This window comes from Hibiscus syriacus, unplaced genomic scaffold, assembly GCF_006381635.1.
Source record: "Hibiscus syriacus cultivar Baekdansim isolate YM2019G1 unplaced genomic scaffold, ASM638163v2 tig00116961_pilon, whole genome shotgun sequence".
Taxonomy (NCBI): Eukaryota; Viridiplantae; Streptophyta; class Magnoliopsida; order Malvales; family Malvaceae; genus Hibiscus; species Hibiscus syriacus.
In genome coordinates, this window is record NW_024063487.1 from 1,201,996 (window position 1) to 1,229,041 (window position 27,046).

Genomic DNA, 27,046 nt, shown 5'->3' on the forward strand with positions numbered 1-27,046 from the left:
TACTTTGTTTCACACTTCATTGGAATTGTCATATTCATCGTCTTGACATCTTATTTGAAAGTATCATTTGAAGTGAATGATCTCCTCAATAGATTAAAAACAAATGGGAAACGCTGTGTCAGTCTATTGAAGAAGCCACTTTTTGTTGAAGTTTGTTCTTCAAGATTTAACATACACATGGATTATGAAAATGATAATCACTTGTCAATTTCACTCACAAGATATTGAAGGAATTTAAAATCTCCTACAATAATTGCGGTCCACTTCCCCAAATTCTGATTACAAGCAGGGACAAATCTCATTCTGCACAAAATAAGTTGAAAAAAAAAAACATTTAAAGGGATTCTCCTAGTTATGGTTGAAAAGAGCAGCACAAACCTCAAAAATGTTCCAGTGATCGAGTAAGATCGAAAAATCGGCATATTTAAGTTTACGGAATCCCTGCAAGTAATATGAAGGACTAAACTTCTCAATTTACATTCAGGTCAAATTGATAATAGATATTACAGACCACTGCTAACAAGTAAAAGAAGGACTAAACTTCTCAATTTTCATTCATATCAATTTATAACAAATATTAAGACAGCTGCTCATTGCAAATTTACATTCAGGTCAAATTGATAATAGATATTTACAGACCACTGCTAATTGCAAGTAAAATGAAGGACTAAACTTCTCAATTTTCATTCATATCAAATTTATAACAAATATTTAAGACAGCTGCTCATTGCAACATAATCTAATAGTATCTCAACTCTTCCAGGCATACAACACCGCCTCAAACAGAACTTAAGATATTTATGCAACCCCATCCTTCCTAATACTTTCAGACCATTGAGATTATATGTCAACCAGAACTTAACACCAAACAAGTTCATACCTTAACAAGAATACGGACTTTATAATCATGCAGTTTAAAACCTCTCAGTGATAAAGAAGAAAGATTAGGACGATTGTTCACGACATCCACACAAGTTTGCGACTTCAAGCTGTCATCCCTCCCTGCATTATCATATGAGCAGATATGTAAAGCAGTTAAAGAGACACTCAAGAAGAGAATATGTACCTGTTTTGGAAGACTCAAAGAATAAACGCTCTATCAAGTGACAATTGGAGCTCACTGACATCAAAGTTTGCCTCAACTCGACATGACTGCATCAATCGAAGGTTGATTGAACAATTTTAAGGTTAAACAAAAAACAGAATTATCTACTCTGCTAAAACCACATTGTTTGAGTACCACAAACAATTGCAAACCAAATTGTGTTAAAACTAACAAAACTCGATGATCAGACAATAATTGCTTTTTTAATTAATATAGAATGTTTTATTCAGTATTCATTCATTCGGATATTTATTAATATTAGTATACTAATTTATGTTAGTGCACGTAGAAAACGGATCTTTGTGAGCGTTGTTCTTTGATCAATCATTCCAAATTTTTCATATTTAGAAACAACTTTTAAGTTATAAGCTTCTACCGCTTGTTATATCATCCAGCTGCAACAGCTTAACGCATGCTCAAACCAACAGAAAAGAAAGGAAAGGGCAAATTGGTGGGTCAATAAATGTAAAACCAACTTAGATAGCGAAACTTACAGGCCGACAATTTCCAAATCAAGTAAAGAATGGCAGGCAGCTAATGCCACCCAAAGTGATGTATTGTCCATTCTTTCAATATGTAAATGCAACCTCCACAAAAGAGCCCTTACAATATGAAAATAGCAAATGATAAGACAAAAAGAATAACTTATCACATAAACCACATTCTAAACAAGGAGTCAATGTATTCAACCATACCCAGCGGTGCCATTGTCCCCACTTAATGGGTATAAGCAGGTCCTTGTAAGAATATATGATTCCTTCCATTGCCTGGTCTTTTTTTCATTCCATGAAAAGCTAGATACATCTACAGAATTCTAGATGGTATAAACCAATGGTTGACAGGAACCCGGAGAGGAAGTTGGGCCTGGTACTATTCCAAGCTTAAGCGATCTAAACAACCATTCAAAACATCGTAATTAACAAGAAAACATAACAACATAAACAACCACATGAAAATAAATGAACTAGCTGATACTAACCCATACTAATCCTTTTCTCTAATAGATAAAACATAAAGGAAACAACAAAAACACCTTCTGAGTTACTAATTAATGAAGTTTTCCAAGACTTAAGAGATCGATAAGCGGTAATAAGACTTTTAAAATGAAAAAGGAAACTTAAGTATCGGCTTAAGATAATGTATTTATTAGTTAAAAAGAAAGGCAAATTGTAATAGCGAAAAATGAAAGGAAATCTTACCGGAACGATTTCCCAGCTCGTTAGATCATGGTGGAGACAACGGCATTATTAACCTCGGGAACGACAGTGGTAAGGTCAATATTCTCGTAGCACAATGGATCCATAGCACACTTGTTAAACATCCAACAGGTTGTCGCGGCGTAGCAAAGACTCTGCGAATCTAACATAGAAAACACCTGCAATAAAATTAAAAAAACACGTCATCATCAAAACAATATTTAAAAACAAAATCAAAGGCCTTGATGAAAATGTAGAAGAATGGAGGTATTTACCTTGATGGTCAGATCAGGAGGGAGGGCCCAGGCGATGGAGTTATGAAGGGAAGCACGTTTACGAGCTGAGCGATTAGCGGCACGGAGGAGGAGGGAACCAATACTGTGAGCGCGATCGATGAGAAGAGCCTGATCGGCGTCGGAAGGAGTGGAATCGAGGAGGCGGTCGAAGGAAAGGTCGAGGGAAACATGAGGGGAGGAATCGGTGAGAGAGAGGAAAGAGATGAGGAGATGGTCCATCTGAGTGAAGCGAGAAGGGAGGTTAGGGTTTTCAAAGGAGGATTGGCAACGACACTATAGTACATGTGTATAACGGCGTTTGTATAAAAATGCCACTATAGTACATGTGTATAACAACGTTTGTATAAAAACGCCTCTAAAGTACAATTCTATAGCGGCGTTTGTATAAAAATGCCACTAAATTATGAGTCTTTAGCGGCGTTTGTATAAAAACGCCACTAAAGTACTACTCTTTTGCGACGTTTGTTGAAAAACGCCACTATCGATGAACCTATTGCGGCGTTTTTATAAAAACGCTGCTAACGTTACCATTTTGTGGCGTTTGCTATGTAAACGCCGCTATATGTTTAAAATTAGTGGCGTTTACTCCTAAAAATGCCGCTAAAAATACCGCTGTATAACAATTTTGCTGTAGTGTACCTTTTTCATGGGGAGCACGAAATGTTGGCTGAAAATGGCTAAGTTTTCATGAAATTTCTAATGAGATTCATGTTAATTTAACATTTATTTAAGCTTAAATGAATAAAATATTCATTTAATGAGAAATGTCCATTTTGCCATTAACGAAACTTGATATTTACAATAATATCAAGCCACGTGACCTAATCATCTTTCCAAAGTCAAAGATGAACAAAATATTTTACCTTTTTCTCAATTTTACGAAGCAACTTTCTAAAAATTGGAATCTTGCCACTTTGATCCAACGATCCAAACTAAACATGGAAATAAATCTTCAAATCCAATGATCCATATTATTTTCCATCATTTTAAAATGTGGAAATGATATTTATAAGCTTAATTTATCATCCTTCAAAATTTCCTGAAATTTCTATTTGATCCGTTTTACCTAATTTTTATCGGACTTTAACACTTTCCAGTTTTTAACACAATTTCCAGATCAAGAATATGATTTGAATAAAACCCCCACTCTCAAGAGTAAACTATCCATTTATGGAATAAAAATTCTTTTTGGGAGAATTACCACTTAGGTCATTAAACTTTTCTAAAGTTTATACTTTGCCATCTAACTTTCAAAATTTACATTTTGGTCTCTAACCAAAATTTTGGGATATTACACTATATGGGTATGATTATGGAGTATGGATGTTCATCTATTCTGGTAATTCCTTACGGACCTATGGAGACCCTTGGGTAGGCCCCAAGGTACTCCCTTAGGGTGGCTCCTTTATTGTATGCTTAGGGTAAGTACTTATGGATGTAGTTCTTCGGAAACTGCATATAAGTGTTCGGTTGGAGGGTATTACCGTGGTTTTAAAATATGTTTTAAACTACTAATGTTATTAAGGATTTGTACACATTTCTTCATTTCATTGGAACATATTAGACCACCCAATTTAATCTTTTGAATATGCCCTTCGTATCGTAAATTCCTATTTATAACTGAAGACTTAGCTAATAGAATCTGAATTTTTGCTAGAATCTAATGATGACTGTCCAGCTAAGGAATATATGATTTACCTTATACACGATGGCCTATTCCATTCATCTGGTAGTTTTGTATTATTGAGCTTCCCAAAGCTCACTCTGTTACTAACCATTTCAGGATAAAGAGTTTGATCTTGTGCTTTTATCGATATTAGTAAAAGAGTTCCATCGGCATTGCTTGCGGAGTACGGTGCATGTAATTAGGGGGCATGTAGGTTGAATTATATTTTTAATATATAAATGATTTTCTAAACTTGTATTTTATTTATAAATGGTTATATGATGTTACACGTTCTAACAAAAATTTAAATTTTCTTGAACTTTTACTGTGGGTCGCTCCGATTGCCCTAATGTGATACCTCAGATATAATCGGGTCACCCATATCAATCTGAAGGTGTTACACAAATTTCTGTAAAGAATTCAGCATAATGAACATCACAGGTTTGAGCTCGAAATGGGCTGCTTGAATTTTAGGTGGCACAATTATAGGATTCAAATCATCTAGCATAGGATTCAAATGATCACTAATAGCATGAGGCCTATCAGCAAGCCCAACATTGTGTAATGCCTCGGTATTCTGATTGACTTCCTCTTGACCAATGCCTTGGTTTCCAATTTGTTACATATTTTCTTAAGCACGACTTATATGAATAAAAAGTCTCTCAATCTCAGGTTCAATTTGGTCTGAATGCCTTCTGGTCATACACTATGTAAGCCTGAAAAAGAATAAATTAAAATAGCAAGTACACTATACAATAATAAAGAAGCAAAATAAAATGCTATAGCAAACTAATTAACTTCACGTTGCCAATCCCCGACAATGCACCAAAAACTTGTTGCGTGTTGTGAGTACTATAAAATTATACACAAATAATGTGCAAGTATACACAATCGCAATAATTAATAAAATAATATATGAGTATCTTCCTCTGGGATTGGTGGAAATTATGAGTTTAACCATAACACTATACTAATTTTTCTAAGTATATAAATTTTATATACACTGATGATGCTTCAACAATGGAGATGTGAGGGTGAATGGAATAATGGTAAAGATATGTGATTGTGTCGTCGCAAGAGAATAGTTTATAATGAGAAATGATGAAAATGCCATGGCAATGTAAAATGGTAAGAACAGCAAATAGATAAAATAGCTTGATAATCCTCATACGGGAAACTACTTTGGGAATGAATGGTGGGAAGTCACTTAAGGAGATAAAACTTATCTCTCTAGTTGATCTAGTCTTCTAATGCTTCACTTGTTCGACAGAGTTTGCTAAAAGTGTTCCCGCTATCTCTAGTCTAAGAACCTAACATAATAAGCTTATGTTAATCATACTTAAGTTTCTCTCAAATACTTAAGAATTAGTGACTAGATTTATCTCAAACATCTAGTCTTCATCTAAGAAATGGACACTCTCATGCCTCCTACAATCTTAAAAGATGAAGCACACGTAAATAAAACAAGTAAAAACAAAATATAAACACTAATTAACCATTAAAATAAAGTTTCAAGCATCCATCAAATGAACCCCACCAGATATAACTTAGTTCATGGTGGGGTTCAAACAAACCATTGAGTATACCCAATTTTTCATTCAACCTTACAACCCAAATAAAGTTTGAAGCTTTGACAATGGAGCAAAGGTTAGAGAAGAAAGCACTAGGTGTGCACGGTTGGCGCTTCCCTCAAACCACCATGAACGACTATAGTGCGAGCTCCTCTCAGATGCTACGCCACTCCCTTAAGCTTCACCAATAGAGGAACACCAATAAAAATGGAGGAAGAAGAAAAGAAAAAGATGTTGTGTGCGTTAATGGAGGTAGAGAAAATGGATAAGATGATGATGGATTTCTTCATACCCCTCTTCTCTTTTTTGTGATGTGTCCTTTAAATAAAAAAATATCTAAGGGTTTTCTAGGGAATTTTGCACTCAAAATATCCATTATACACCCAAATTCATTCATTGTGCATGAAGTTTATCTCCATAGATGGTAGTGGGCCCCATTCACTCTATTACCAGCAACAGACACGTGCTTTGACAGATGTCCTCTTGTGAAAATGTATCTATCTTTTTATAAGCTATAAATTCCAAGGCATTGCAATCTGCTTCAACAATATGTGATGCCACGACATTCTTCTCAACTTGCCCTATGCTCCTTGTTACCTGCGCATCACTAACCAACCACACATTTCCTATAATATAGCACCCTAACAAAGTAAAAATAACACAACCACCACAAATGCAGCTACATGCAACTATATCAATCGAAAATGACATATACGAACCCTTAGACAAACAATAACTTAAGTGAAAAAGGCCTTACAAGTAGCCTTTTTACGGAGTTATCTGATTGTATCATCCAAAGGAAGCCTCTACCCCCCAAAGGCGCATCCCTACTAGCCGGAGAGTTAGCCGACGCGTGAGCCACACACGCCATAAACTTTGTCTTCCTCACCACACCACCTCTTGCCGATCTAATTTTGAAGCATGAAAAATCACAAGAAAATCCCAAAAAAGTTAGTGAAGTAAATGAGAAGCTTCCAGCATCATCTCTAACTGATTTTGGGCGGGATTAATAACAAATATGAGTCATTTTTTAAGTATAAATAAGTGTTAATCATTGTATTAATCATGAACAACCAATCATCAAGATAATCACCAAATTGCATAAAGATTCGAAGAAAGCAAGGAGAAAAGGAAGAAAGCTCACCTTTCGTGGAGGAGTCGGTCATCGTAGATTAAATTTTTATTTAAAGGTGAGGTTTGTTCACCTTGTTTTTCTTTATATATATTTTTTGTTCGATCAAATGTGATGACCGACAAAAGTCACAGTGGTCGGTGCTCTTTATATATTTTTTGTTCGATCAAATGTGATGACCGACAAAAGTCACAGTGGTCGGTGCTCGATGTTTGTCCGGTAATGGTCAGAGTTTGATCGATTGAGTAGTCTTGGGTAGCTAAGTGGGGAAGAAAGGGGTTTTGTTCTTATGAACCAAGGTTCTTAGTTTTAGGATGAATAACACTTGGGATTTTTTTGGGATACGTTCTCATGTTCTTGGGCTTAGAAAAAGAAAGAATAAGGTGAAGGTTGTTTTGATTCGAAAAAATAAAGAATGGTTGAAGATTTAGTGTTGTTATGGATTAAAGATGGATTTTAAGGATGAACATGTTGGTGTTCTTGAGAAAGTTATTGGTTTTGATCTTGAAAACAAGTTTTGTTTATGTTTTGGTGTTTGTGGGGTATTAAAATGGCTTTTAAGATGAGTTTTTAAAGAACATGGGATGAACAATGATAAACATTTGAAAGAGTTTGGGAGTGATTTTCGGCCATGAGAGAATGTAGAGAGGAAGAGAAATTTTTTTTGGCAAAATGAGCTCTTGTTCTAAAATTTTATCTTTTATAGTATGTGAATTTTTGGGAAAATTTTTTCATTAAAGACCCCTACTTTTAGCATTTTTTTTCTTTATTATGTGCCTTTTGGTTTCTTTTATTTTAGTCACTAAATGTTTGTATATTTTTCCCCGAATTTTAATTCAGTTCAGTTTAGTCCCTATTTACATTTCAATTGCTTTTATTATTTTATTAAAGGTCTTTAATTATTACTATTGGATGATAATTCTTAATTCATTCAAAATAGTCACACATTTAAATCAAGATTAAAACCTTTATATTTTTAAATCATTTAATTTAGTCACTAATATTAAAATTAAACCTTTAGCTTTTTAATTAAAACTTTAGATTTTTTAATTCTTTAGTTTTAGTCACTAATTAATTATAGCCTTAGTTTAGCTCCTTTAATTAGAAATTAATTATATTTAGTAATATCCTTTTATGATTAGTTTCTTTAATAATTTTAATTAGAAATCAATTAATAAATTCATAATTTGATTAAAAATAGAATGTTTATTTATTTTTAGATATTGAAAAGAATGGTCTTAAAGTAACTAGACATTTATTTTTCAATATATTTAAATAAATAAATATTCCACCAGTGATCACTAAAAATAAAATAGGTCCATATTAATTTTGAAACAAAATGGTAGAGGTTTGTTCATACATTTAAACTACTAAGGACATGATGTTTGATTAACGTCAAAGGTTTGGCCTTCATTATTTAATTCAAGGAACATCCTTATTCATTTTAAGTAATAGTTTGATTAAATTGTCACTTTTAACCTGTTTTATTTAGGGTTTAATAATTGGTTAATTTTTTATTTTTTTAGAGAATGACAATATTTCATTGTTTTGATTAAAACAAAAGAAATAATTGTCTTAATTCTGATTAGGGGTATTTTGTAACATCCTCAATACTGGGTTAGTGATCAAATTGTAGAGTTTCAAAATTTGGTGACTAAAGTAGAAGAATGAAATAGGTCAATGATTTATTTTGAAATATTACTTGAAAGATGTTAGTAATTACAAGGTGAATTGAAGGGCAAAAGGGTCATTTGCAAGGAAAATATATTAAATATGGTTATAATATATTAAACACGTGGAAGGGAAGAGGAAACAAAGTGGTTTCCAGAATTCTCTTCATCTTTCTTCTTCCTTCACGCGTGAAAGCCAAGAGCCAAAGGTGAGTTTTCTGATTATTGAGTTCTTGGTTAAATTTATGATTGGGTTTTGATTATTAGATGATAATTAAGCTTAAAGAAAGCTTAAATCATCTTAAAAGCAAAGGATGGTGGAGTTAGGAGAGATTAAAGATTTAGAGTTTTCAAATGAAATCTTGGAATAGAGTTCATTACTCAAATTGGAAGATAAATTTGAATTGTCAAGGGTTAAATTAAGAGATATGAAGTGATAAAATGAGTTTTAAAATATGTTGAAAATCTGGTATAATTCTTGAAGTTAATAAAGAGGATAGGATATTAAGGTTCAAGACGAGATAAATGAATATAAATGAGATTGAATAGGAGTAAGTAAGTTAAGAATACAAAATGGAATGATATATGAAGTAATTAAGCTAAAAAGAGGGGATTTTTGGGCATAAATTGGATTTCTGGGCTATGTGCATCGATGCACATTCAATGTGTACCGATGCATCAAGGGTAAATTCCTAGAAATTGTTCATTGTGTATCGATGCACAGGAAGTGCATCGATGCAATACTTAAAAATGAAAACATTGAATGCAATTAATGCATCGATGCATAAGGAGTGCATCGAAGCACATGTTAAGGGATGCATCGATACACTGTAGAATGCATCGATGCACTTCAAGGGGAAATAGAAATAAACCTTTCTTTTGGTTTAAGAAATGATAGATTCTATCAATTGGATACTAATATGTATTAATGTATGATTATATAGATATCGAGCACGAACAAGTCCCGGAACGATTATCAAGTTATGATTCGATCGCAAGAGAGGAAATTATAAAAATGGATTGGAACTTAGTGAGGCCTAGGTGAGTGCATATTAATTCGTTTATGGTGCTAAATGGAAACAACACTTGTGACAAGTCTATTTCCTATGTTAGAATGCATGAATATATGATTATACGTATATGCATGACATGAATTGTATGTATGCATGATTATATGTGTTAACATGCTTTTGAATGTAATGATATGAGAAGTATGTGTTATGTGATGTATATATATGAGCCATAAGACAGGATATATGTGAACATGAGAAAACAAAGTATAAGATATAAGCTATGTAATCCTATGAGAATATGAAAAGAAGCTATGTGACTACATGTATATGTGAAAGAAGCTATGAGCTTATATGACATGTGATATGAAAGTGTACATGTGAATATGTGACATGATAGATTGCTAATGCCCATGTTATGTGTAAAGAGAGCTAGAGGTATAGTTGGCATGCCAAGAGTCGAGGGTTCTACGTGGTACTTCGGGACATATATGTATTCTTTGGAACATTTACAGGGTCTTATGAGACACATATGTGATCCATTGAAATATGTATATGGTTCTTAAGGAGTGGTCATTCGGGACAAATATAGTACATAGGTCCTTCGGGACAAAATTCATAGCCCCTAGTGGGACCCCATACGAGCTGTGGTGACAGCATAGTGCACAACCTCAATAGACTCACATATCTACAGTTCTCACAGATGTACATGGGCTAACAAATAGATAATAATAAAAATATATATTACATGTAAAGTATATGCTTTTGTGATATGAATTGTAATATATGATTGATATGATGATGTGTATATGTGTACATTTGATTACATGAAATGCTATATTGTTTTGTGTGATAGCATGATATGATATTTTCATGCATGATTAAGTAGTTAGAGTTACTTTAATGTGTTTAATGCCTCACTAAGTCATAGACTTAGCGTGTGAGTGTTTCACACGTAGGTTCTGGAAAGCAAGAAGAGAAGTTTAGAGGAGCAAGACATGTCAGATTCTCCTTTCCACAATTCAGATCAGAAATAGGTTTAAATTATGCATTTTGTCATATGAAATGTAGTTGGCATGTAAGATAAAAGATTTGTACTGGAATCGCTCTTATCAATTGGTAAAACCATACGTTTTATACAATAGAAATTATTTGGGTTTTATTGGAAACGTCTAACTGAATTTCATTGGATTTTGTCAAAGTAAACATTTTGAACGGTCAATGTGACACCTCGGACTCGTATTCGAGTCGGGTACGGGTTGGGGGTGTTACATACTTTCTTCCTTAATTGGAAATAGAAAATATTGTACATTCCTCCTAAATATCTTAATTAGGTTAAAATATCTATTTTATGGAATAAAAAGGACAATTATTTAAATAAATATTCGAACTTCTAAAATTTTCAATATAGAGACAAATTTGTAATTGAAGGTACCAATTTTAGGTATTCGTGAGGGTGTTAATCATTCCTCGATCGTAATTGACTCCCAAACCCAAAATCTCTAAAATCATATACTAAATTGCATCTTTTTAAGGTTTCATTTAAAATATTTTAAAAGGGTGTTTTCCTAGATTTTCGACCTACATGATCCCAAAGGTCGATGGTGACTCCAAACATTTCAAATCTTTTCTAAAATTGCAATTCTTAATTCCGACGTTTAAATTCATTCTAAATACGCTTCGGAAAAATTCATCATGACACTCACATTACCGCCTTGAACGCTTTATCTTTCAGAACAACATGCAAGACTTCCGATCCAAAACCAAACTAGAATCGGCCATCAGATCAAAATGAGATGAAAGGGAGAAGTGCTCTTGTGGGAACGCAAAAATTGTAAGATGCAAAGTGATAACCGTCGTTTTGTTATCAAAATAATTTCGGCTTCTTAATAAATAGAAAGTAAAAGGTAGTATAGAGAAGCAGGGTCGATCCACAGGGATTATGATTTTTGTGATTTAGTAAAACTCTTTGATTTAGAGGATGATAGAATTTTAGATGAAGTTGAAAAGATATAATAAAATAAATAATTATAATTCAAAAAGAAAAAATAATAAAATAAATAATAATAAATACAAAGGGAAAATAATAAAATAATAAATAATAGTAGTAAAGATAAAAAGGGGTTTTTAAAAGTTATTTTTAAAATTAAAGATAAAATTAATCAAAGAAAATAATTAAATAAATAATCTAAGATATTGAGATAAAGAGAACTTATAGTGAAAGCAGGCTCAGACTTCAGTTTTGCCTCAAATTCCTCGGATCATCAAAACAAATTTTTACTTCAAGATTCACGTCGGCTTACAAGGACAATTCTTCGCTGCCAACTCGGATTGTGTCGTTTCAACAATAACTGATTATGATCTCAGTTTCCTCTTAGCAAACAATTTTGCTAAATGTGTTCTTAGGAAGTCGAATGTGCTTCAATAAGCCAATCCTTCTTCAAATGTTAACCATAACAGCATCCAGACCATTTTCGAAATCGTTTTGATTTAAAAAGTAAGTTCAGAAAACAGAGAGAAAAATCCAAAGCGATTTAAGTACCTTACAATTCTCACGTTTGGAATTGAGTCTCCGCTTTAACCTTTGGCTTGAAAGAAATTAGCTAAGCATGACCAATGTCATACTTCGCATATTTGAAAACGAAATTCTAAAAGAAAATATAAGAAATATGCGAAAAATAGAGAGAAAGCTAGAGAGAAAAAGAAGATTTTATTCTCATATGAGAGAGATATTTTTCTAAGCTTACCTTGAAAGGGTATTTATAGTCTTCAAATTTTTAAAAACAAGCTAAAACATCTTAAATCTTAATTAAAATATTTAAAACTACTTAAACTAAAATATCTAAAACAAAAATAATATTTTAAATAATATTTTAAATCCTAATTTAAATACTAAAACCTATTTAAACTAAAATATCTAAAATAAAGATAAAATATAAAAATAATATCCTAAAACTTAATTAAAATATTAAAATCTATTTAAACTAACATACTTAAAACAAAGATAAAATATAATGTTTAAAATATTATCCTAAAAAAATATTATCCTAAAACTTGAGTTTAATCCAAATCCGAATACCAGAAACGTACGACCAATCCATTCGTGCTTCTAAAAATACTGATTAGATCTTCTAGAAGGTGTTGACGTCATCGTCTCGTCGAATGTTTCATGTCTGAATTCATGCTCATTAATCTAATTTTGATTCCAAAACTAAAAAAAAATTATAAAATTTTATCATTTTAATATAATTTTCAGAATCTGACGTCATTCATAAAAAATAATCAAAACGAATAAATAAACACGTTATATATTTGTTGTGTATTCCGATTTGCAAATCAGAAGATATGGAAATAAGTAGTGTTAAAAGTAATGCCATACAGCTTTAAAAACTCGTTTCTGGTGAGCTGGTATCGACTGACAGCTTTTGAGCATCGTACCTAATATTAAAAATACGGATGACAGGGTCTGCTGAGCCGGATGACAGGGTCTGACTGACAGCTTTTGAGCATCGTACCTAATATTAAAAATACGGATGACAGGGTCTGCTGAGCCGGATGACAGGGTCTGCTGAGCCAGATGAGAGGTATAAACCAGTTATTGAGAAAGTTAACAATAGGCTAGCAGGGTGGAAGTCATTTCCCTTTCTTTTGGTGGCAGAATTTCATTGAGTAAGTCGGTTCTGTCTAATCTTTCGCTTTATTTTTTGTCTCTGTTCAAATTGCTTGCTTCGGTAAATGAGAAACTAAATAGCATCTTCTCGAGATTCCTTTGGGGTGGTGCTCGAATAGGATGGTTATTCATTGGATTAGTTGGAGCGATGTCTATAATCCGATCGAGTGTGAAGGTCTAGGAATAGATGACTTGAAGCTGAAAAATAGTGGATTTCTTGGAAAATGGTGCTGGAGATTTGGCAATGAAACTTTAAGCCCATGGAAACAAGTCATCTCTGCCAAATATAATTTAGACTCCTCCTAGTTTCCAGCCACATGGAGTGTCGTGAATTTGGCGAGAAATCCTAAAGACTTTTATCGGTGACGAAGGGGATTTCAAACTAAATGATCATTTCCAAGCACAAGTTGGAGATGAAAGAAATATTAGCTTTTGGCAAGATGTTTGGATTAGCAATCGTCCTCTCAAAGATATTTTTCCGAGAATTTTAGCATTAGCTTTGAACAAAGACGGGTCGGTTGCTGATTTTGGTTCCAAAAATGAGTTGAGGTGGAGTCGGAATAATGAATTGAGGAGGAATGTGTTTGACTAGGAAAGATCACAATGGGATGAGCTGTTTTGGCTACTTAATAATTTTGTGGGTTCGACTTCAAATTCGGATTGGGTTAAATGGGTTCAGCAGGGTTTAACTGGAAGATCACCTCGCTGGAAATTGCTTCGTATAAAGTCGAGTCTTTCCCTTGGGCTTGTGCTGCATCGAAGAGTTCCAGTCAGAGTTGCGTAGGGCGTCGGAGATATCGCCAACAGAGGTCCAAGCGCAGCGCAACATACCGGGCGTTCGCCTTTCTCACCTTTCTGGTGCTTTAACCCAAGCGCTGGGCGCAGCGCTTTGTGCGCCTTTTGGGGGTTTGCTTTTAAAATAATTTTAATTAAAAATAATATATATTTGTTTTTATATTTATAAACCAAAAGTTAAAGGCGATTTTCTTGATATATTACCGGTGACCGGTAATATTATCGATCTAACACCGGTTAGATTATATTTCTTGATCTAACACCCTTAGCAGTAAAGCTTAGATAGACGCGGCAAGACAGATACAGATTGGCTGGTGAGGCATCATGGGTGGGTCGTGTTGTGGGAGGATCGACATCGGCGCCTTCCACGTAGATAGCCCATTTTTACTAACTTCTCTTGATGTATGTTGAGGATTATTCTGAGTGGTTCAACAGTAACGGGAAACCGTTTCTTCCCGAGGATGCACGAGGGCAGACATTTCCACGACGTCGACAGAGACGTTCACCGACACAGCACCATCGTCCCCCAACTCGTAGACGGAGAGCAGGTGCTTCCAGTTCATCCTCAACTGCACAAGCAGGACTTTCCCAACAGCCACCGCAGCCATATATGATGTCGCAGCCATATATGATGCCGTCATCGCCTTTCCATTACCATATGCTACCGCCACCTCCTTCACCTGGTCTTATGACCCCGCCACCGTCACAGATGACTCCTCTTGGAGGCTATTATGGGTCTATGTTTGCAGATCCGACATGGGGTTCATATACTGGATATTTGGCGGGTTCAGCCTCATCACCCATGGCCGTAGCACAGACACCGCCTCCTGTACAGTTTTCACACTCAGCGATTTCTGGGTTTTATGAGTTTTACCAGTTTTCGCAGGCTGGTGGGATAGTCAGTCATACACCTCTAGGGTCTTTATTCTACGGAGGTGCTTCATCGTCATCAGCTCCTCATGTACCTGCGCAAGATGACGACGACGACGACGACGATGGTGATGACGATGACAGCGAGGAGTCAGAACCAGTGATACGAAGAAATCCTCCTCGAGACCAATAGCCATCGCCCTGCGGAACACATTCGCATCGCAGGCATCGATAGATTTTATTTTTTATTATATTTGTATTTACTTTATTTTGTTAAATTGTAATTTTTTTTATTATTTCTCATTTAATACTTACTTTATTTTGTTAAATTTGTTGGACTTTTTTAATGTATTTCAGTTCCTTTTTTATTACCATTTAATATCAGTTATTGTAATATGGTTATCATTTACCATTTAATACTTATTGTTATTAGTTTGTTAAAATTTAATGATTGTGTTTGTTTTTTTAATCTTCATCGGTGATTATCAAATGACATTAACTTGAAGTAAATGCAAATTAAAGTAGAAGAATTATTATTTGATAATAAAATACATCATTTCCTCATCAATTGTTACTTGATGACAACAGAAGTGGACATGTTTTTCTAGTGTGTCCTGGGTTTCTACAATGCCCACATCTTCTGTCTTGTCTAGAACTTTATCTAATATCCATATCGCAATGAATTCGATTAGATTTTGGACGACCACGCTCCCTCAATAAACTCGGATTTGGTACAATAGGAAGCCAATCTTGAACCTCATCAGGGTCTTCTTCATTATCTATGGGAGGAACTCAAATTCGTATACCTTAAAAACTTTAGATAGTAGGTATACAGGATCCACAAAATGGTTATAGTCTTGACGTGTATGCGAGCAAGCTGCTATCACATGAGAGCATGGATACTTCAGAGCTTGAAAAAACCCGCAGTCGCACGTTATGTCCCTTAGATTTACTCTTAACGAAACAGCTTCAATCCCTTGAAGAGGTCGCGGCAAATCTGTGACACGAAACATTTCATGCCTTCTAGAGAAGCTATTTACAGACATTCCATTTGATGCATCAATTTTTTTCTGTAGATCTGCAACTAATTTAGGGTGATAGACATGACCGTCTTGCATTCAGGTTTGAGCTTGTCCCCCAAGCTTCGCAAAAAGCGCCCCCAAACGAAAATATGTTGTCTTTACCAAAGCCGCTACTGGTAAGTGACGTGCACCCTTTAAGGTTGAATTGATTGCCTCTGCCAAGTTGGTCGTCATGTGTCCATATCGATATCCACCATCATATGCGTTCGTCCACATTTCTTTATCGATGAGGCTGATGTAATCATATCCTTCCTCGTTCTTCGCCCGCAACTCTTGAAACATTAATTCAAACGTTCGAGGAAGTAGTTCGTAACCTGATCAAAAAATATATAACTTACTAACTTGTTGTCTTTGCAAAATTAAAACGATCGAAAGAAAACAAACTTGCTAAGTTTCACTTACCCATGCGCACAATTAATTGACGCTCATCATTCTTCTTGTACCTTCCATGGTAGTTCGCGGCAATGTGTCGAAGACAATACCTATGTTGGACAAAGGGTGGTTGCCACATTGGACCCAAAGACTCCATTGCTGCTTTGATCCCAGCTCCGCGATCTGAAATGACACAGATGTTTTCCCTCGTGATAACATGTGCCCGTAAATTTTGGAGGAAAAAAGCCCAAGAAGTTGTATCTTCTCCTTCGACAAGAGCAAAAGCAACTGGAAGAATGTTGCGATTACCATCTTGGATAACTGTCAATAATAAAACTTGCTTGTATTTTCCATACAAGAAAGTCCCGTCGATCTGGACCACAGGCTTGCAGTATTTGACAGCATTAACGCACTGTGAGTAACTCTAAAAAACCTAGTAGAATTGGCATCGATCGCAAAGAACTCGATCATTATGGTATGCATAGGAGGTTTTGATGTCCACAATTATCCCAGGATTCAACGTTCGCACCAGCCTAAACCAACCTGGAAGTTCGTTGTAAGATGCATCCCATTCGCCATGAAGTTTGACAATGGCATTTTGTTTTGCCAACCAAGCTTTTTTTATAGGAGACAGTGTACCCATACTGCGATTGTATAGCTGAAATCAACACTGCAACAGCTATATGAGAGCTTGCTTTGACCATGGGCATGATGGCTTGGCATATCACTTCAGAGTCCAAGTTGGGATGATCTTGGTTGACCCCTCCAGCACAACATGTGTGAGGACCGTTGTATACTGTTAGTTCCCATCTGTTATTTTTCCTCTTCCTCTTCGATATGCGAACCATCCAATTGCATCCGTTTTCGCGCTGGGCACAGTAGCATACATATTTTTCGGTCGTGGAGCGGTCTACTCTGGACTGAACAGAATTACGGATATTGTAATTTTTGATAGCCATCATCGCTTCTTCTTTTCTTGAAAACTCCATGCCTAAAGATAACTCACCATTATTTATTGATGAGTAATACCCATAGTCACAGAGATGAGGCATATCCATAAATTCTGGCCCATACATTGCACCATAATCAGCTTCATACATATGTGCATGAGGGTTAGTTTGTGCCACATTTCCTGGAACTTCATCATCATCGGAGTTGAATTGCGGTGATTCTGGGTCAATGAATAGTCCAGTCTTAGCACCATCCGCACCAGGCTCACGAAGCGGTTCTTCTGGTGGAGATGATGGTTCCTCCATGCTCTCCACATTTAGGTCGAAGAACCTACTACTTGCACGCATTCCCCTTGAACTGGAAGGCATATCGACATTGAGATCGAAAAAGCTCGCAGTCGAATACCTCCCCCTAGAGCTTGAAGCCATCGTGTCAAATGGAAACTACACAGATGGTTGCATCGATGGCATCTCCATATTAAGGTCAAAGGGATTTGCATATGAATGTATTCCCCTTGAACTAGACGTGATGTTGCCATACGGATTGTTCGTCGACCTACCTCGGTACATATCGTAAGGAGTTGCAGATGAATGTCTCCCCATTATGGCATTAAAATCATTACACATTACTGTCGTCGGGCTGTCAACTTGTTCAGTCAGCCCATAGTGGGAGCTTAATGATTGACCCCGAACAGCACGAACTTGAATAAAATGTGCATACATCTCAATAGCGGCGTCTGAATAATTACTTTGAGCTTCAACCATCATTTCAACATCATCATTGTTCGAAAGTTTGAACGCTGTATAAGTTAATGACAACAATGATGTTGGAAATCTATACTGCAACGACGACACTCTTCTACTACTTCCAACATGAATCTTCCTCGAAATCTTCGTTATCAGCTCCTTAAGAGTTATGTTTCTCTTGAATGATATTTTAACACGCTCATTTGATACGAAAACAACGCCGGTTTCATCTTCTCAAATTTCACCATCATAATAAACAATAGCTGAAAGTCGCGCCATTATTTGAGTTTAAAAGTGCGGCACTATTATATCTGCAAAAAAATGAAACAAACCTGATTTAATAAATTATATATGAACGAACATATAACACAATAAAATTTTTACACATCAACGTAAATAAATTAAATAATATAATTTAATATTATTACCTGCACCGCAAAACTATTTCGACGTATGCTCCCGCTTTCCAATTTTACAAACACAAAAATCAATTGAAAATAATTAGTATAATATTTTTTCAAATAATCATAATAAACAATAAATATAATAAAAAATTATAACAAAATTACCTTATAACAAAATATCGCACGAACTTCTAAATAAAATATGAGAAGATTGCCAGAATTATTGACTCGTTGACGGAATTGTTGTATTAATTTATAAGTTGAGATGAGAGATATGAGAAATTAACCGGTGGAGAATGGTATTTATAGCGAGGAAAGTTATACAAAATGCGGTACGTGCCTCGCGCTATATAAAATTATTCAGGACTAAAGGTATAGCGCGGTACCTGATCCGCACTATACCCCTACGTGGTGTATAGCGCGCTGCAGGGGCCGCGCTATACCCACGTGGCGCCAGCTCACCGTATAGCGCGGTGCAGGGGGCGCGCTATACCTCACGTGGCACCAAATCATCGTATAGCACGGTGCAGGGGGCGCGCTTTACTGCTAAGGGTGTTAGATCGAGAAATATAGTCTGACCGGTGTTAGATCGATAATATTACCGGTCACCGATGATATATCGGGAAAATCGCCAAAGTTAAAACCCAAAACGTCCAGCCCCTAATTTGAGAAATCAGATTTAAAAAAACCCTTAATCTGACACATAGCCTGCCCATCAGCTTCCACCACCACCAGCGAAGCACCACCATCAGCGTCGTCGTTGCAGTCTGCTGATCGCCAGGTGAGGTACGTCTTCTTCTCTCTCTTTTTTTCATTGCTGGCTTCTTCATTACCGTCTGCAGACTCTGCTTCATCCCGCACAATCTACCTTCACCGCTTCAAGTTTTTTTTTCTTCTAGTTTAATAAATTAATTCAAAGCTGTTTGGGTATTTGGGATATGAATTGTAAATTGTATTTGAATAAAAAGAATATTATTAGCGACGTATAAAAAGAATTTTTTAAACTTTATTCTAATATTATTTAACCTTTTGGTATGTCATTTAAATTGGTTCTATAATAATTTAAATTCGGCTCTAATGCACAGTCCACCATTTTCTTTGATTCCACAATGATATGCAAAATATATAAGCAATTATGCATATATATATATATATATATATATATATATATATATATATATATATATGAGAAAAATTATGTCAATGTTAAATATATATATGTGAAAAAATGGATGTCATTATCAATGTAACCCTAAATTTAGCTTATACGATATGATTAAATCTTGCGGATTACAATAAAATTTTCAAAATATTTTTTAATATTTTAAAATCATATAATAACTAAAAACAATATTAAAAATATAATATCGTAAAAATATGTAGAATACCAAATAACCAATAATAAATTGATCGAACTTCAGTAACTAAATAAAATACGTTATAAAACAAATATTTTAAAATATAGACACATGTCACCCAAAATAAAGACAATTCTGAAAATAAAAATATTATAACAAAATATACTATACGAAATATATCAAATCATCCAAGTGTCAAGTTTGGGGTGCCTATCCAAAAGTATTTAAAAGGGGAAAAAGTTTAGGGAAGTAAACTAGGGAGCTTAGTGTTCTAACAGTGCAAATAAAAATATGCGGATAAATTTCAAAGTCAATTCAATTTCATAGTATAAAACAACAGTAAAGATTTTAGTTAAAATACGTAATTACCCTCCAACTGTAAATCATATGCAGTTTCTCATAATTACATTTATAATGATTTACTCTAGGCCCAAAGGGCATATGAGGCAACCTAAAAAAGTATATTGAGTCCATAAGATCTTACCACGAAGCATAGGAGTTGTAACGCCCCAAATTTTTTTCAAATTAAAAACCCTAGAAATTGTGAAATTTTCATTTGAAACCCTAAAATTTATTTAGGACTAAATTGAAAATTGTAGAAATTTTAGTGACCATTCTATAAATCGGATAAAACGTTTAGCCATTTTGAAAACCCTAAGAAATACAAGAAATTATGAAGCGATTAGCCCTTTTTCTTTTATAAGACGATATCCTTTTAAGCAAACCCATCGAGCGCCGCTGCTTCATTTGCCTTTTTTTTCTCTTCTTCTTTCGCGTTTTGCTTCAGTCTCATCGCTGCTGCTCACTTCCTTCCCGCGCTGCTCAGTTCTTTTTGTCCTCTCTTGCCGTTTTCCTCGCTGGTTCAAAGTATCAACGTCGCTGGTGACATTTGTCTGTTGTCTCATCAGGTTTCCTTAACGTGGCCGCTCCGTCGTCGTAGTTTTTAGCCTCGTTAAGACTTGGTTTGTCACCTTCGTGCTTAAACACGGTTGTTTTGGACCTTGCGGTGGTCGACCGTTGTAAGGCAGTAGCTGACCGGCAACCCATTTACTATTTATGGAAGCTCTTATTCCAACCAAAAACCTACGCTGTCGACTTTTTATTCGAACCAGAAAAATTTATTAAAGTCTAAAAGTTGTTCGTTTAATCCGGATATTATGTATCGTAATCTGAAATTGGTCAATGTAATCTTGCAGGAGATATCAAACCAGAATCGGAATTACCGCCACCTTCGCCTTTACCCGTTGATTTGGAACCGATCCGTGTTACTCGAGTTAACCGTGAGTGATAGTTTGACATTTTTAGTGTGTTTAGTTATGTCAATTATTTTAGAATATTAACCGTGATTTGGAACCAGATTCGGGTCAATCTATTGTTCGAGCTGATCGTGTAAAACGTTATTATCGTTGTTAGCTATTTGTCGAGGTATGTATATATCTGGTGCTATATTTATTCAATGTTAATTGTTTGATTGGTTGGAAGTTGATTAAAATTATGATTATTCTGTGATATGGTTGCATTAAAAATAATTTGGATAAGTATGTTATTTGGAAGTTGAATTCAAACATGAATGTTCTATGATATTGTTGTATTAAATACAGTTCGGATGAGTATGTCATGTGATGCATTTTATTTATCAGTTTCAGATTTTATGCTATGCATTCGAACTTTGAAATTATGTAAATATATTTATATTCGGATCAAATCGAAATTCGGATATTTATACTTTGATGTCTTGACACATTGGGATGGCATTGATAGGGGAAGTTAAGTGTGTTTACCCAATGGGATGAATTTCACTTTGGATTCAGTGACCTCTGTCTTTTTGGTAGACCCCACTTAAGATGATGTTAGTAGTTAGACTAGTTCTGGGGAACCTACTCTTAGGACGGTGTAAGACATATGGGTGTATATTCATTTGCATAATATTCGAAATTTGATTATTACTGTTTGAATTGAACTGTGAATATTTTTGTTAAATTGGATCATGTTTTGAGTTGTAATGTGAGACTTGTGACTGGTGAAGTTTAGAGATACACTAAGCTTAATAGCTTACACCCCTACGGTTTTATTTCATATACTCAAATTTAGGTGAACCAGTACTTGGAGGGTTCGTCATTTATTTCAGATAAATTAATATTTCAGTATGAATTTTATTTCCTTCATCAAACTTTTGTTTATAATTTGGAATTATTATATTTGTAAATAGGACTTTGGACACTATTATTATTATTATTATTATTATTATTATTATTATTATTATTATTATTATTATTATTATTATTATTATATTATTATGAATTGTTTCAAACATTCATTTACTTATATTTATTTACTTTATTACTTAGAACAATTTTAGTATTTGATATTAATAAAGTATAAAGTTTTTAATATTTTTAAGTTTTTATAAAAATGATATTTTTTAATATTTAATTCAAACAAGAATTTCATGAGGGACAAGTTTCAACATGACTCTATATCTGACCTATTTCTTGTAGGTCGTATTAAGAGGGTTATAGGAGCTCATATGAGGGGAGAGCCCTCAGGCCCCATAAGGACTTACCTTTTATACAAAGTAGAGGAGCCACCCTAAAGATGTGTCTTAGGGTCCATAAGGTCTTACCACTAGGCCCATTAGGCCTAGGAGCCCACCTTAGGTCCATAAGAAATTACCAGCTTGATCGGAGTTGAACCTCCAGAGACTTCATACCAGATCCCAGAGTTCCCTGAGTAATAAGAATTTTAGAAAGCAAACAGTAGTATCAAGAAAATCATAGTTCAGACATATTTATTTTTCAATAAAAATAGTAACCATAGAACATGTATCAGACAAGCATGCTTTAAAATTTAGTAAATCAGAAATCAGATAAATCATATGTAAGTCAAATCAGATCAGACAATGCATTTCAAATCAGAGAAAACAATCAAGTGCACATTGTATTTCAAACAGGTATTTTAAAAGGAATTAGTCCTGAATATATATCGAGTACCGTCTTCACTACGCTCTTCAACAGTACGCGAACCTTGGTCATAACAATACATAGTTATTATCAGAGTAATATACTAAACTGAGTATTTAACAGGGTTATAAAACCATACTGATAATCAGAGGCTCACTCAGATGAACGATAACATAAATCACTCTTCGTCCTTAATTTAAATGCACTTAATTAAATTACTTAAATAAATATGCATATTCTGGTTTAAGGGGAAATTTGGAGGCTTTCGAGTTAGAATTTGGCAAAACGAACTCCATGTTCAGACTTAGGACGTCAAAAAACATAAAATATGACTTCTAAATTTTTTTAACTTTATGGTCAAAGTCAACGGTCAAACTGGACAAAGTTAAAGTCAAAGTCAACGGTTATGTCAAACTCAACGATTCGATCAAGGTTAACGGGTCAGACCGGTCCAAGTTAACTTGATTCGGTCTGAGTTGACTCAGACCAGATCAAGTTAACTCGTACCAGTTTTAGAAGGTTTTATGATCAGTAGGACTACCCCACGTACAGGGACGACTCGTGGTGGCATGTGGTGCGTGTGTGGTGGGGACAAAGGTAGATGAGGATAGTCAAACATTCTACGGGTATCGATTTCTCAAAAATAATCCCAAATCAACGACGATGGAGCATCGAAACCATTTGGCTTTTGATCGCACGGAGACTAAATTTATGGCTGATAAGGCGAAAAGATGGCACAGAAAACATCGGAAAGCTTAGGGTTTTTTGACGAAAGTTTGAAGGTTTCTCCACAGCAATCTGGGTAATCTCGATGAATGGTCGATGGGATTGTGATCACAACGACCATGCGCTCCTGATAGGTGTGTCGGTGACAACCATCGGTGGACGGTAGCAGAGATCGACAATAAAGTAAACGAACGATCTTTTCCTTTCTTCACGACAAACGGTGGTAGATTTTGGTGGTTTGACGGTCGGGGTAAGGTCGCGAGAGGCCACTGATGATGATGATGACGATGGCGGTGCACGTCACTGTTGCCACAGAAAATTGAACGATGATGAGTGACATTGAGGTTAAAATGTTTAGGGATTGAGGATTTAATTGATAATCTTGTTTTTGAATTTTGATTTGGGAAGATAATTTTGGGTATTTACCTTCAAAACCATATAAATTAAAAGATACTTTAATTAATTATATTATAAATAGTGGCCTAGCTTAGATGGCTAAGGCATGGGTGGTTGTTGCCATAAAATCATGGGTTTAAGCCACCATAGCCATATATTTACTTTTTTTTCTCTTTACTGAACAATGATGGGAAAATCCCCTTAAAACATTTCGTCCTCGAAATTCATCTAATTCGAACAGGAACTAAATTTCTAATGGTTCTTTCAAAAGAAAAGGCCTAAATACTCTATTGATAATAACAAAATGTCTCGCTAGACTTAGAATGGGAACAATGATCTTGATATCCTAAATCGAAATTCTAACGGTCTCAAGATACGAAACTTGAATATAGAAAAAGTGGTATTAGAAATGCATGGTAAGAAACACAAATAACAGTAAATATACTTGAACAAGTCTCTGGCTCAACTCGATCATCAAAATGTTTGGTAGCGTAGACAAAAGCAGGTTGTCTAACATAAAAAACAATTGGTCTTCTACCTTGTGATCGGGCTCTACTATCGGTCCTAGAAACAGATCCAAAAGTCTTTTATTGGTTGTGACTTCTAGCAGGAGTCTGAATAGAATCCTGTGAACGTGCAAGAGTTTGAGTGCGTGTCCGTGCAAGAGTTTGAGTGTGTGTCCGATCGATGGAGGTTGGATGCAGAAAATTCCTCAGAAAGTGCTCGTTGGATCCGCAAAAATAACATGTACCTATTTTCTTTCGACACTCTCCCCCGTGTCGGTTTTAAAAATATCGACAACTCGGCATAGGAGAGAAACGTGTATAATAGCCTGAAAACCTACTGGAGGTGGAGGTGGAGGTGATGCAGGCCTTGAACCAAATTACTCTTTTGATGTGTAGTAGTACTAGTCCTCTTATCAGGACGTGAAGAAGATTCAGACAGACCCAAATGCCTCTTAGGCCACTCTCGATCTACTATGTCTCTATCAGGAGCTGAAGCCTCAACTTCCTCAGCACCCTTTGCTCTCCTACTACAACATCAAACACCTCATCCTGATTAGTAATCACCTATAAGCGCAACTCGTATCTGAGTCCTTGAGCAAACTTGCAACACTTATCCCTCTCGGTGGGTACCAAGCTAGAACCATACTTCAGAAACTCTATCTCATACTAAGAAACGATCATATCACCTTGAACATGCCACACCCGTCCTTTGGGTGGGTCCGAAATTGGGCTTTGACTTAAATAAATGTGTTAGAGTCACCACCGATCATTAGTTTGATCAGACACCTTAATTTACCATCTTACCTGATTTGCATTTTACTAGAAATAAATTGGATTCGGGAGTCGATTACAGTCAATGAAGGATTAGCACCCTTGTACTACCCTTTCGGTACCAATTTAATTTCATGGTTCTCTTAATTACGAAAGTTAAAAGTTAAATTAAAATTTAAAATTCGATCCAAATTACTTACCTTTATTCAATTAAAATTCCCCTAAAACAAGTCAAAAAAATGTTAGACCGTAAAATAAAATAAATCAATGTTAAATAAATCAAAGATAAAATTTTAAAAAAATATTAAATTAAGAAATAAAAATAAAGATAAGATAAAAAGAAAAAATAATAAATTAAAATAATATTAAAAAAGAAATAAATAAAAATGAAGAAAATGTTAAATTTTAAAATAAATTTTAAATAAATAAATAAATAAGAAAATATTAATTTTTAAAATAAATAAAAATAAAATAAAATAAAAAGAGAAAGAAATGTTAAATTTTAGAAGAAATAAAAATAATAAAAAAATTTAAAAAAATGAAGAAAGTGTTAAAGGATCAAATTGGAACAAATTAAAATTTATGGATCAAATGGATGCTAAAAATGAGTTGCAAGAGAAAAACAAATTGTAAGGGGACTAAATTGTGAAATATAAAAATTTAAACAGGGATTAAATTGAATAAATTCAAAATTCAAGGGTAAATTCACAATATGAGACCAAGATGAATTACGCATCAAAACTGCAGGGACTACGAAAAAATTTAAGAATTTCATAATTACACTAAGGCCTCTCTATAATAGCTCCTAAAACAAAAAAATCATTTTCAACCTAACTCCAAAAAAACTCCCTTCTTCAAAAAAACCTCTCAAATCAAGCCAACCGGTAGAATGACCGGCCACCGCTCCTAGACACGCACCGTCGCCCAGCCACCGTCAGTGGTGGCCAAAAAAATAAACTCACTTTCCGGTCTCCGCTCGAACCCGTAGACCCGAATCCACCCTAAAAATAAAAATAAACGCCTAGATCGAAGTAGATCTAGATCCCATGGTTTCAACTTTTACCTTGTTTTCAGACGAGATCCTTTGTTCTCCAGTGATCCTCAACCTCCCGACGTAGACTTTATGTTTTCCCGTAGCTTTCGGTGAAGGCTTTGATTTTTTTTCTATATTCGAATGGTTTCTTTATCTAGTTTTCTTGGTATTTTGCTATTTGGTTTGCTCGATCTTCTCTCAGTGATTTTTTCCCCTTGTGTTGCTCCACTGGTGGCCTTTTATAGCCTCTAGAAACGAGTTGCAATCCCGATTTCATCAGGATTTGGGTGTGGCTAATTCTCTCGACATGTTGTTCATGGTTGTTTGTTGGTTGGCCCTAAATCCCCAGGATAGTGCAGTCTCGGGTTGTTCGGCCGAAAATCATGGTCGGTTTTACTGTTGTAGCCGGTGGTGCTCATTGCTTGACTATTGATCTCCATTGGCTAAGCATGAAACCTTAACATATGGATTTGGGCAAGGTCAAGCCCCCTAACAAGGCCTGCTTTATTGGGTCATGCTGGCATGGCTCGGTTGGGCTCTTTGTAGGACCCGAATTTGGACCTGGACCAAAACAAAAACAAAAAATAATAAGATAAATAAATATATAATATAAATAATAAATATATATAAATACAAATAATAATAAATAATATTAATATAATATATAATATTATAAATAATAATATATATAAAATAAATAATATGAATAAAATATATAATAAAAACTATATAATATTATATTTTCAAAAAAAATATGTTT

General features: G+C 34.8%; 1 pseudogene; it reads right to left on the reverse strand.

Annotated features, from left to right (window-relative positions):
- Positions 1-197: 197 nt before the first annotated feature.
- On the reverse strand, positions 198-25,297 carry LOC120189925 (annotated as a pseudogene).
- Between the last annotated feature and the right edge of the window lie 1,749 nt (positions 25,298-27,046).